This window comes from Haplochromis burtoni, unplaced genomic scaffold (assembly GCF_018398535.1).
Source record: "Haplochromis burtoni strain Fernald_Lab_line unplaced genomic scaffold, NCSU_Asbu1 Contig_2349, whole genome shotgun sequence".
NCBI classification, from domain to species: Eukaryota; Metazoa; Chordata; class Actinopteri; order Cichliformes; family Cichlidae; genus Haplochromis; species Haplochromis burtoni.
In genome coordinates, this window is record NW_024584710.1 from 963 (window position 1) to 10,959 (window position 9,997).

Here is a 9,997-nt window from a genome sequence, read left to right on the forward strand (position 1 = left end):
ACAGTCTGTTCTCTAAAACCTAAAAGAGGAACTATGGATTTGATCAACTGTCAATTGCATTCACATGGTCCCTGAATGCAATTGACACCCTCTTCTCAATGAGAAGCCTGGGCTTAGGTGTGCCTGACGGCATAACTGGAGGGTCGTGTGCCTGGCTGGACCCTAACCATGATAACAGGGTTCTTGCCGATCGGAGCTGGCTTGGCTCTGGCTTATCAAAGATTAAAGAAAGCGGAATCAGCTGTTCAAAACCCCACAAGGCTGCCTGCTGTGATTGAAACGATGGGACGAGTCGTGGGCTCTCAAAATGGGCTCATTTCCAAACGCCTTCGATGCTTGTTCCCTCCCAATGCAGATGGCGGGTCGACTGGACCAGTGCAGACATGCAGGACCGGATGTGCTGTCTACACCGGCTCTCTCTTACCCTTTCCCGCCCCTGCTGCTTGTCTTGTGTTTCTATGGTGTATTGACAGTCATGTGCTTTTTGTACCAGGGTGTTTTTTCTGTTCTCAAACTGTTTTCCCATTAGGAGCTCAGTCTGAGTGGAGTTTTTTTTCTCCTCCTCTCACCTCATGTTGTGTATTTTCGTTGTTTTTCCTACCAGCCTACCTCTCTGACATGTCTTCCCAATGTGATGTTTGTGTAAAGTTTGGTCAGAAGGTTCTTTGTTATTGTGCGTGCACCGTAGCGCGCTGCCTGCTGCAACCTATAATTTCCTTCGGGATTAATTAAGTATTCTGATTTCCTTAATCAGCTGCTGCTGCCGCCTTGTGTCAGTGTGAATTAGAACATCAAGGTAGCAACTATTTCCATGCTGTAGCTCTTCTATTGCTGTGGTTTAATGTTTATGTTTGTTTCCCCCCTCTTCTTCTTTTTATCTGCAGTTAAAAGATGTCTGCATCAGTTAGCCACAACCAAACCGGAACAAGTCAAATTTTCCATCGTACAGCTTGGTGAAACCCAAAGAACCACGTGAGAAACGAAAGAGAGCAAATGGTTTTTAATCCTGCAGAGAAACACGTTTGCTGTGGGAACAAGAGCAAGGCATTTATCTCATATTTTTATTATAAATATCTATGAAACACATTCACATATTTCTGTTAACCCTGCAGATTTTCGAGTCAGTTAAATATGATATATGAAAAAAAACAAAAAACAAACAGAAGAGTCCAAAAGAGCGAAAAACTACTTTGAACATTTAAAAAAAAATATGTATCCCTTTTCCAACAGCACCTACTCAGATAGACTCGCCACAGACTGACTGGTTTTCCATTACAATCCGCTAGTATCTAATGTGCATGGTTGTTGTTATACGCATCCAAGCATCCCTCTACCTTTATATAGGAGGCGAACGCTACAAAAATGGTGAACATCGAGGCAATAATATAACTTCTGCTTGGTCTGAAGCTTTTAGTCAGACTTAGGGAAACACTGCATTGGTTTTTGTAGCCATTTCTCTTGTTGCTGGGTTAAAAAAATTCAACGTCCTAAATTTTTGTGAACGAGACGCGATTGTGACACATTGAGTGATGCTACTAACCAGAAAATCAGTGGGAAGTAGTCTGACAATGTCATATTTAATTACCTGCTCGGTTCTCTTGGAAACCAGGCAGAGCAGGTATTAACAAGTACCTTGAAAACGTTGACAAAACATGCTGCACCCATCCGACTAGGTACTAATGGAAAAGGAGCTTTTGTTAACACATAAAACATTTTTGTATCATGTGGATGTCCTCTGGTCTGAGATGCTGGGGGGAACAGTTAGAGAACAGCAGCTGGACATCAGTGGTTGGACTGGTGGACTACTTCAGTGAAGAGTAGACAACGTCTGGCTCTGGTTTAAAGTCTGAATACAAACACACACAGTTCAAACAACAGGAAACATGATTACAAGCTTTGTAGGTTAATCAAGACCTCCAATCTCCATCTCTCTGCATCACACACAGTCCCAGTTCAGACTTTACTGGGAACCAGCTCAGATACAAATCAGAGCTTCCATACTGGTCACACTTTAATTGCATATTAAAAAAGAAAAAGAAAAACGTCAACATGAAATCCACAGAGGTGAAAAAATTATCTCATAAACTAAACTGCATTAAATTGCATTTTAAGAGTTAAATATTTGCTTTTTGTTCAGCTAATTGTTGGCCATAGATTTGTCATAAACCAGTGGTGGAGGAGCAGCAGAACAGGACGCCTTGTGGGTTGTAATGGTAACGACATGAATGACATGGATTGTGATTCTGACTCTGATAATGTTTCTGTAGCAGACAGTGTGTCTTAAAATGCAGATTTGCATTCTTTGGAGGAAATCGTTGCTTTTCTGCATGACACTTTTGATAAAAAAGTGAATGGTCAGAGGGCCCGGTGGCGCCAGTGTCCGGCAGCCTCGCCTCTGTCAGTGCGCCCCAGGGTGGCTGTGGCTACAATGTAGCTGCCATCACCAGTGTGTGAATGTGTGTGTGAATGGGTGGATGACTGGATATGTAAAGCGCTTTGGGGTCCTTAGGAACTAGTAAAGCGCTATATAAATACAGGCCAATGTTAGGGAATATTTTCCTGATGTGGAGAAATTCATTCAGTCAGCTATGACTCTTCAGAAAGTTGTGGGGTTGGACTTACTGGACTTACTTAAAAAGCGTTATTGCCTGAAGAAACATGTTACTGGTCTGAGGAAAGAATTAAAGCGTCTGAATCAATAGAGAAAAGTAACTTTTCAAAATAAGACATCATGATCATACAACACTAGGTGTTTCATCTCTGATGGGTTTTTCTGTTTGCTTTCATGATGGTTTCCTTTTATGTGCGGGGGTTGAGGGTGGCCTCCTTCAATGTGAATGGGTGCAGGGATGCAAATAAGAGAGCCTTATTAGCAGAAGAAATCAAGCAGAAGAGACTAGTTATAGTCTTTCTCCAAGAAACACATACTGACAGTACTAATGAAATAGACTGGGGTCTAAGATGGGGAGGGCAGCAGTTTCTTAGCCATGGGACAAATTTTAGCACAGGAGTTTCTATTTTATTTTCTCCTTGTCTAAAAGCAAATATTACTTTCAACATGGAGATGGTAAAGGGCAGAGGCCTTATGGTGAAAGCTGAAATACAAGGTTTTATTTTTACTTTGGTTAATGTCTATGCACCAACCTTAGGGTCTGAGCGTGAGATTTTCTTTAAAACATTCAAAGAAAAATTAAGTGCTGCTGATCAAGGGGACTGTGTTGTGTTGGGTGGGGAATGGAATTGTTGTCTTGACTTTACTTTAGATAGGACTCGGGGGGAGCTGCGTCCTCAGTCATTGTCTGCTGTTGCTGGCCCATGTGTGGGCCACCTCTGGCAAACAAGATCTGGGCCACCAAAGGGCCGTCATTCTTTGTGGTTTGTGGGCCATGTGTAAGCACATTGTGTTGGCCAGATCTGGGAAATACCAATTTTGCTATGTGGGTTATGGGAAGAGTGAGGCCTGTTTAATGGGGCAGTGGAATTTTGCCCATATTCCTAGACTCCCTGGGGTCAGTGGGGTTGAAGGGGTATTAAAACTCTTGGGGTATACTTGGGGAGTGATGACTGTGAAGCAGAACTGGGAGCGAGTGTGGGAAAAGGTGGAGACTAAGTTGTCTAAATGGAACTGGTTGCTCCCCTACCTTTCCCACAGGGCAAGGATTTGATAGTTAACAATCTAGCCTCATCCTTATGGCACAGACATTGTTTTAGTGCTACCACCTGGTCTTTTGAAAGCGGTGCAGTGCCTTCTGGTGAAATGTGTCTAGTCTGGTCAGCATTGGCTTTGTGTAGTAGCCTTGTATCTTCTCATGGCAGAGGGGGGACAAGGACTAATAGAAGTTTTGTCCAGAACTGAAGCTCTTAGACTACAGATGACACAGAGGCTGCTGAATGGCTGTGGTTACTGATAACTGACTTCTGCTCAGTTACTTCTTTGGAGAGTGGGCTGGCTTGGATTGGATAAACAGCTTCTTCCCCTCAAATTGGCTGAGGCTGTCTGGACCTATACCTTTTTACAGCTCGTGATCAACACCTGGCAGAGTCACACGGACTCCTGACCCAAGACTTGGGATATAGCTTTTTGAAGAGCTGCTGTTTTTTAATTACTTTCTGTTCCAAGTACTATTCCATAATAAAGAGCCAATTTGTGGAGGCTGGTATTATCAAATTGGGTCATCTCACAAGGATGTCGATGGGAACACTTGGTTGTGTCACGGGCATTAAGTCCTCCAGAGTTCTGGTTAGGATTGTGGAGGAAATTTGGCAATCCCTGTCACCATCGCTGAGAGTTTGCTGAAAACCAGGTCCTAGCTGATCAATGGGGTGATGACAGCGAATATGTTTTTCCCTCCTTGATGGTCAGTCCTGCCTTTGAGGAGCAGCCTGAAGGGGAGTGACCTACTTCTCCCCTTGGGAACACCATTGCTAGTTTTACGTCTTGTGGGAAGAAGCAGCTATAATATAGCTGTGCTAAGGTGGTGAACTTACATTCTCTGGTTGGAATGAGGGAGTTGAAATGGACTGGCGTTTTTTGCCTCCAACTTTACCCCTAAATGCAAAAGGATTATACATGGAGCAATAGCCATGAACAGATAGAGAGCCCACCTGGACCCAAGCACTGGGGAGGGATGTCCTTTCTGTCCTTTCAGCACTTAGTGGTTTGTTGTCCGCGGCTAGTGGGTTTATTTTCTTTGTTGCAGGAGTGGGTGAAATCTCTGGGGGAGAAATCCTCTGCACCCTCATTAGTTTTTGGTCCTAAGTATTCAGTGAAGTAAGAACGGACTCTGGTTCTGATTATTTTTTTTGTTTGGTACAGCCAAGCCGGCAAGATGGAAGACTAGGAAGAACCAAATGTTAGGTGAGGGTTGGACTGATGTTGTGTTTAAAGGGATAGTCGGCATCCCGTCTGAGAGTAGAGCATGCTTTTAACTCTCTGAATAAAAATCTGGACTCTTTTTAAACTATGTGGGTATTAGACAGGTTTTGTGTTCTATAGGAGCAGATGGGACACTTGTTCTTAGTGTGTGTGTGTGGCTTATCCTAAACTAAATACACACACCCATGTAGAATAAGCCAAAAACCTTCTGGAGAAACGTTTTATGGTCAGAAGACACAAGGTTTGAGTTACTGTACCAAAATGACAATAGGTATGTTTGGAGGAGTAAAGGAAAGCCTTTCAAACTGTATATGAGACTGAAGTCTATCTTATCTGTCATTACATCGGAGAGTGGGTAAAAAGGTAAGAACTATTTATATTAATGTGGATTTAATACTCAGTTTTACCTTTATGGTTTCACAAAGGGATAAAAAAGGGATGCACAAAATTAATAGGATTTACTATTTGCAAAAGCACATAAAGATACACTCTGTTATAGCACTTTGTATCACTGTAAACATAAGAGCCTGGATGTTAAGACCTTTTACCCACTCTCAGATGTAATGAGAGGTAAGCTCCTCTGGGGACTTCAATCCCTTTTAGTTCCACCTTTCTTCACAGTTTGAAAAGTTCACCTTCACTCCTCCAACATAACTCTTATCATTTCTGAAAATTAGTAGCATCAATTAGCCTTTATACATGTAATGTATTGCCCATTTAAAGAAACAGATCCTTGGGCAACTGACTGCAGGTTTACCCAGCCAGCCGAGACCGAAGAAGTCACTTGGGTGAGTGACAAAACGTTTCTCCCACTGAAAACGCTATGTCCAGATGAACAGAATCAACTTTTTGGGATTTACTTCCCTGGATGATTGAGCATGCATCAAGGTGTTGGTTTAGGGTTAGTAAATGGTTAGTGCATATTGATGTTGCTGATTATGTAGTAGCAACTGTGTATTCGGTTAGTTTTTTTTTTTTTTTTGTGGTTTTTGTTTTTAATGTGGTGTTAATAAAGTTGTCAAAGTCATCTCTCTCCCTCTCTCCCTCCCTCTCCATCTCTCTCTCTCTCTCTCTCTCTCTCTCTTGTTCATAGGCGAGCAGTGAGACTTCGGAGAACAAAGGTGAACAGTGGTGTAGTGATGAAACGAGGCATAGGTGGGTGAAATTGACCTAGTTAAGTGCACATAGAAAAAAAAGGACCTAAAATTGAACCTTGTGGTGCACCACATCTACAGTGAGCTGATGATATGTTATCTATGTTGACCAAACAGCTTATTTCTAAAATATGATTGAAAACAGCTGTTGATAAAAATGTTCTGACCTACTGAGTCAAATGCTGAGGTTATGTGTGAAATCAAGCAGCCATGGTTCAGTACAGTAACAGCAGCAGATTTATTTTTAGTCTGTTAATTTGTGCTAAACTATTATTTTCCACTGTGTGGCAAATGTTACTGCAGCAGGTACTATGTAATGCACATGGTGCACTACAGCAAAGTTTACTAAAATATTAGGATTGGGACAGTGTTATTGGTTTGGTTATTTTTGTAACCAATATGATTAAGCACCTTATTTAAAAATTATTAATAGTTATTATGAATTATTTTCTGCTTCATACTCAAAGGGTAAAAAATGTCTGCCTCCACTTAGCATATCTATTGTGCTATTCTACATTTTCCACATTTGAATCAAAGCTATTCTGCTTATGTCTAGTATAGCTTTTGACCCACTTGAACAAAATCCTGATGTCTGTTTAAGGTAATTTAAATCAAGTTAGATTAAAATAAAGTTCCCAAGTAAAAAGAAGAGCAGCTGTACCTCTTTTCATCTTTCGTGTGACGATTATTTGTCCATAGCTAACATCTTCAGTTCTCACTGCTGAGTAAATTACAGCTGGATCACTTTCTGCAGAACAAAGGAAACACAAATTACAAGAGATGCAACAGCAACAGCGCTGTTTTCACACTTTACACTACAGCTGTGGCAAAACAATTTTAATTTTATTATTTTATTTTTCATTAAACTGACATTAATCATCACTTTTGTGACTAGCAGCATGTTTTTAGAGTTTTTTTCCCACTCCTTTACACATCTGCTGAGAAACAGGAAATGATTGCAGAGAACTGGTAGGTGATTGTGTGAAGAAGGACATGCACAACCACAAAAATGCCACCTTCTTTAAGTGCAGTCTGACACACTTCACCACAGAGCACCAAGCAAACAAGTTCTCACAACATGAACACTGTCACTGGCCAAACCAGAACTCTCTGTGGTGAAAAGTCTCATCAGCTTCGGACTACAAGAACAGACTGAATATAACAGGAAGAAGCTGTTGTGGTTTTACATACAGGCCTTTAAGAAGACAAAAGGACCAATTGTCTTACAGTTTTCTCTTTATACACTTCATATATCCAACACAGTCACCCAGATAACAACCGTATGTGGGTCAAAACCAGAAAGCAGAAACACCTGGGCTGCTGTCTAACTCATGGTTCCTGAAGTATTTGAAAGTAGAATGGGAGGCAGAACCCCTGTTTTGTGGAACAAGGTCCCAGATTAGATCCACGAAACAGACACTCTACTTTTAAGATTAGATCTGTCATTGTCCCTAAGCGTTGTACCTAGGAGTTTCCTAAAGGTTGATTCTGTTCATTTGGACGTAGCATTTTCAATAGTGATGTACGATACCACTGATTTTCTTTCGGATCCGATACCAAGTAATATTCAGGGTGTTATTGACGATTCTGATCCGATACCGATACTTTGTACAAAAACTTATTTTATTTACTGTATCTCAAGTTATAACATCATAATGATTACAGGACATCAGATTACTTGTTCTTATCACTTAATAATGCAGAGTTCATCATATAGAAATAAAAAAACTGAAGTTGTGTGCTATTTGAACACCTTGCCTGCCTGCAGCACTAAAGGACTCCGTGAGAGACGTCTGTCTCACCCTAGCAGCATCTGTCCCTGTCCTCCTCTTCAGTTCGCCTCAACATACGCTTGTCATATTCTGTGATATGATTTAATCTGAGGTGTTTGACAAGGTTAGTGATGTTGCCACAACCATACATACCAACCCTCCCGATTTTACCGGGAGAATCACGAATTTCAGTGCCCCTCCCGAAAACTTCCCGGAGCCACCATTCTCCTGAATTTGTCCCGATTTTCCACCCGGACAACAAAATTGAAAAAACATATCGCAGAATTCATAGCGTGGCCCAGCCAATTCCAGTTTCCAACATTGGCGGCAGCGACTTAGTTTTAATATTGCTCTTATTATTAAATGATTAAACAGAAGAGTGAGACGGTTGAGAGTTTACGTCAGTGCCCGGTTATATTTTAGATAGCAAGGAGCAGACAGCAGAGTTTCACTCCACCAAGGGAGTTCGTGACGTACTACCCGGCTTTCTCTAGACTGCGAAGGCTGGGTCCTCAGGTGGAAGCAGCCTCTGAATTTGGACACCCCCGCTGTTTTCGGGCGGGCCAATAATAACGGTGACATTTAACGTATTTTATCCGATAAATAAACCCTGTAAAATGTATTTATTCCCAACAGACCCTTTTGAATGTCTCCCTAGTATGGCCACAACACCTCACTCTTAGAGCACTTTTTTGCCACATACCGCAAACCACGTCTCAGCTGATTGTGGAGGTAAAATCCGTACATGACTCCAAATTACGCTGCGAGACATTTATACAGCTGTATTTCACACATGACTATGAAAGGGGGAAGAGGAAGTCTTTCCTTTGAATGTAGACAATCTGAATGTTATAGTTTCTGTCTACTGTGTTCCTGTTAATGTTAAACTACAAATTTACTCTAAATTTATAAAATATCGATATTTTAATGTGAGAATCGATTCTAAAACATAAATGATTGGTATCGAAGGAATTGATATTTCAGGATCAATCTGCACATCACTAGATTTCAATGGGAGAAACATTTCATCACTCACTCAAGACACAAAACATTCTCCCATTGAAAACATAAAACCCCTTTTGGAATTTACTTACCTGGATGATTGAGTATGCACCAAGAGACCTAGGATTGTAGGTTTTGTCATATGTAAAGTTTTCTTTTTTGGTTTTCTATTTTTCCATTTCATGTCTTTATTTCATTTCCTCATCCATCAGCCAGTTTTGCCAGATCAGCCTGCTGAACGTAGGCTTCAGTTTATTGGCCCAAAGACTATCTACTTTGTTGCAAAGAAACAACTATATTGACACATCAGTGCAGAAGGCCGGTATCCCGGGCTTCTCGGGATGCCTGGAGCATGCTAGCGTCATCTGGCACCAGATTCAAACTGCCAAGAAAGAACAAAGAGACCTTCACGTGGTCTGTTTAGACCTTGTCATTGCCTTTGGGTCAGTTCCGCACGAGATCTTGTGGATGGCCTTCAACTATTTCAGCATACCAAACCACATCACAAGATTGGTCAAGACCTACTTTTAGGATTTACAGTTTTGTGTGACAGTTGAGAACACCACCACAGCCTGGCAGCACCTGGGAATTGGAGTTATGGCAGGCTGCACGATTTCCCCTCTGGCATTTATCATGGCAATGGAGTTGGTCATGCGGGCATCTTGGTGGGTAGTAGGAGGTTAGAAACTCAAGAGTGGCCTTCGTCTTCCTCCTATTAGAGCTTACATGGATGACATGATCATCATTACAACAACAAAACCATGTACTGGGCGATTGCTACAGAAGCTCCAGGAAAACAGAATGGGCAAGAATGGAGTTTAAGCCAAGTAAATCTTGCAGCATCTCCATCATAAAAGGAAAGGTGACAACTGAGCAATTCTATATCAGTGGAGAACAAATTCCAACAGTCTTAGAGAAGCCCATAAAGAGCCTGGGATGTACGAGGTCTCACTCAAACATACCAATAGACTAGAGAAGCTAGTGAGCTCCTACGTTAAGAAGTGGCTCGGACTTCCTGAATGCCTCAGCAGCACTGGACTCTATAGCGACTGGATACTGTCATTGCCTATCCCTAGTCTGGTTGAGGAGTTTAAATGTGCAAAAGTGAGGCTTGAGATGTCACTCACGGACACCCAGGACCCCATAGCGCTCTCTCGCCCAGGAAACACACAGTTGCAGAGACCTGTAACCAT

The 9,997-nt window shown here is 41.7% G+C and overlaps 1 long non-coding RNA gene across 1 annotated transcript; it reads right to left on the bottom strand.

Moving 5' to 3' along the window:
• Positions 1–879: 879 nt before the first annotated feature.
• LOC121813722 lies at positions 880–7,516 on the bottom strand. The gene is made up of 2 exons (XR_006053838.1): positions 6,692–7,516; positions 880–1,846 (listed from the first exon to the last, which is right to left on the bottom strand). It is a non-coding gene; the product is annotated as an uncharacterized LOC121813722 (long non-coding RNA).
• Positions 7,517–9,997: the final 2,481 nt, after the last annotated feature.